Source organism: Olea europaea, unplaced genomic scaffold (genome assembly GCF_002742605.1).
Source record: "Olea europaea var. sylvestris unplaced genomic scaffold, O_europaea_v1 scaffold83, whole genome shotgun sequence".
Lineage (NCBI taxonomy): Eukaryota > Viridiplantae > Streptophyta > Magnoliopsida > Lamiales > Oleaceae > Olea > Olea europaea.
Genome location: NW_019266740.1, coordinates 545,117 through 548,762, shown reverse-complemented (window position 1 = coordinate 548,762; position 3,646 = coordinate 545,117).

The following is a 3,646-nucleotide window of genomic DNA, read 5'->3' as shown; positions in this document are numbered from 1 at the left end:
TAGGCCGATCGTTGAAGTTGACTACAAGGCTTGTAGGCTGATCGTTGAAGTTGAAGCCGAGGTGGTTGGGAAATCGAACCTGCGAAGCTTGTAGGCCGATCTTTGAAGTTGAAGCCGAGGCCCGATGGGAATGATTGTGCGTCGATAGCTGCGCCAATGATTTGATGTTTTGTGCTTGTTTTCGAGAAAAAAGCGACTAACCCGTACGACTTCCAAGGCATCTGCTGCTGTCGAATTAAAAACACAATTATGAGGACAGCTGGAGGTTCTAGAAGCAGACGCGTTGGATAGGGTGCGTGGGAGGCATGCTTGAATCTGAGGCGTAGGTTTGAAAAACCGTTTGAATTCAACACCTCGGATTTATTCTTCAGAGAGGGTTCAGATTGACTAAGATTCGATCTGACGGCTGGGGTTCGTCCTGGACTTCTATAAAAGGTAAGAGAATCCCATTTTTTAGGACTTCTGAAAATTTGCAATTTGATTCTCTCTCAAAATCTCGAACTTTTCGGCGTCAAGGCTGCCTATTATTTGATTTTTAGCCTATCTCCGTTCGCGTAGTGTTCTTCCCTTAGGTATTATTCGCAAAAAAAGCCCTTTTTGTTGTGTTAATTTTGTGAAATAGAGTCCACCTCGGGTAGGGAGTTGGTGACTGTAGCGTCGTTAGATTATGGGGTCAGTCAGAGGGGGGATGTCGAGGCTGATAGTTATGCCATGGCCGAGGACCCAATAGATTATACTGAAGAATGGGGGGCGTCTGAGGTGCCCTCAAGTATGACGTGGAAAAGGTTAGGGGAGATCAGGGAGAGATACAGTGTCCCCCATACCATAGAAATGCTAGTACCCGAGCCAAATGAGCTAGCCTGCTATCCGAGGCCCGGATGCGTGGCAGTCAGTGAATACCTGTTTAAGGCAGGTATGCATCTTTCTCTGCACCCCTTCTTTAGGGTGGTGCTGAGGAACTTTATGTTGTCGCCGACCCAGGTTCTGCCAAATGGGTGGAACCAGTTGGTTGGCTCGTACTTTCTGTGGAAGGAGGTGTCATTTGGGAAGGACATGCCTCTCCATGTATTTATGTCCCTTTTTCAGCCCCGGATCATAGGGAAGGAGTCTAGGGAGTGGTATTACCTTACACCTTGGGGGGCTCACGCACCCTTTGTGGTAGGACTGCCTTCTTCCATTAAGGGGTGGAAGGAGTCCTAATTCTGGGTACGGGAAAAATGGCAGGCAGTGGAGGGGGACAGGGCCCTTTCTTGCACAGTGCCGACCCAGTACTACGAAGCTCGTGAGTCTCCCAGCCCCTGCTTGTACTTCTGAATTGAACACTTAGAAAATTTTTAATTATTGGGGCTTCCATTACCGATTGTAGTACGAGGTTCGAGCTCAGCAGAGAAGAGTTCGAGGTGATAGAGGACATCTACAAGAGGCCTCTGAAGCTCCGCCACTTTGACCATCTGATTGACAGGAGTCGCTACTTCCTGGATTTTGGACTGATGGCATCCAGAGGTATGAGGCTCCCATAGTTGTAAATTTCCTTGTCCTTTTGATTGGATACTGATGTGCTGACCTGACATTCTTATGCAGATAAATTCAAGAGGAAGGAGTACCCAGCTCCATACATGGCTACAATTCTGAAGGCCACCACCACCGCCAAGGCTAGGGCCTTGAAACTGGGTTCTAGTGGGGCCAAGGAGGTCCGAGACAGGGTGGAACGCCTTTCCAAGGACAGTACTCCAAAGGCTTCTGAAGAGGGAGCTTCCTAGAGGCAGGAGAGGCCAAAAGAGCCTCGGGGGAAAGAGAAGGTTCCAGTGGAGGCGAAGAGGAGGAAGCTGGTGCACGTTACTAGCTCGTTCGTGAAATTTGGGACATCAGTGTCCCACGAGGCCAAATCAACAGACGAGCCAAAGCTGCTCGCATCCGCCTCCAAAGCCATCAAGTTAGAAATGGTCAGAGAGGCTGAGGCTGAGGAGGCCAGAGAGGAGGCTGCGAGGAGGGCTGCTGAGGCTGCCGAGGAGGAGGCAGCTAAACAAAAGCCTATTCGGGAAAAGGGGAAGTGTCCAAGCTTCCTAGCTGGAAGTGAGGAGACCTTGGCCCCAGCCTTGGTGGAGGCTCTTTCCCAGGAGGTCCGAAGCGCCACAGAGAACTTTTATCGGTTCTGGACGGACAAGTGGCAGCTGCATGCCTCCTTCTACGATGCCACCGACCTGACGAGGGCTTTGGTGAGCCAAAGCGTCAGAACTTTTAGCCTCACTCTTGAATGCAGGGAGGCCTCGAGTGATTTTCAGACAAGGACCCAGTCTTCGGAGGAGAAGATGACCTCCCTTGCAGAGGAGTTGAAGGCGGCTAGGGCCGAGGCGGAAGAAGCCAGGGCCCAAAAACTTGAAGAAATGGCCAAGCTTGAGTCTGCCTTGGCCCAGATTGAGGCCTTGAAGAAGGAAGTCCATGAGTCACAGTGCGAGGTGGCCTCCCTGACAAAGAAGGTAAAGGTCTCCAATGAGCACCAGAAAGTGACCGCCGAGGCCCTGGAGAAGGCAAATCTCTCCTTGGTGGGTGCCCAAGAGGCTAACCGGTTCTTGGAAACCCAACTCAAATGGCATGTGGATGATGCCTCCCATGCTAGGAAGGAGGCTCAACAGGCGAGGGAGGAGGCGGTGCAGGAGTACGTCGCCAACTTCCATAATACAGAGGAGTATAAGAGCTTTAGTGTGTAGTGGAGAAACTTTGCCTATACCGAGGTGATTGAGCGAGCAGAGGAGCTATATCCCAATTTAAATCTGACTCAACTCAGGTCTGAATTCGTGGATGAAGTACCTCAGACCCCCGCTGAGGAGGTGCAGGGAAATGACGCGGCTGAGGTAGAGGAGACCAATGCTGATGCTCAAACTGTCGAGGCCCCAAGTACTGAAGCGCCTCCCCCATCTACCCAGGCTTAGATTAGTTTTCTTTTCAGTCTTTCGAATGTAATGGCCTAAGGCCCACTTTTGTAATCCTTATTGAAGATTAATGTAATGCCTTTTTCCTTCATTGCTGTTTCATTGTTGTTTCTTTGTCCAAGTATACGCGCCTCGTTAAGCAAATGAACTTAAAAGTAGACAGAAGCACTAACAAAATAACATTAACTTGGTACTTTAACTTCAATCACTTAACTGGATTGGACAACTGTATGAGCCTCGGACTTAAGCAAACGTACTTTACTTAAGCGTAATAACTGCATGAGCCTCGGACTTAGGCAAATGAACTTTACCCATGCATAATAACTGTATGAGCCTCGGACTTAGGCAAATGAACTTTACTCGAGAATAATAACTGTATAAGCCTTGGACTTAGGCAAATGAACAACCCCATGAGTCTGGGATTGTATGAGCCTCAGACTTAAGCAAATGAACTTTACCCAGGCATAATAACTGTATGAGCCTCGGACTGTATGAGCTCCGGAATGCGAGTGAGGAGGCTTCTCTCCTTAGCGTTCAACCTGGCCAAAGGGAGTTGTGTGCTAGCGCCTCGGATTTCAAGCGAGGTGGCTCAGAGGTGGGACGTGAGCCTCTCCTCCGAGGTGACGACGCATCCCAGACATGGTAGATGGTGCAGCCATGTTGAGGCTTTTCCCCTTGGCGTTCAGCCTGGGCAAAGGGAGGCATGTGCTAGCGCC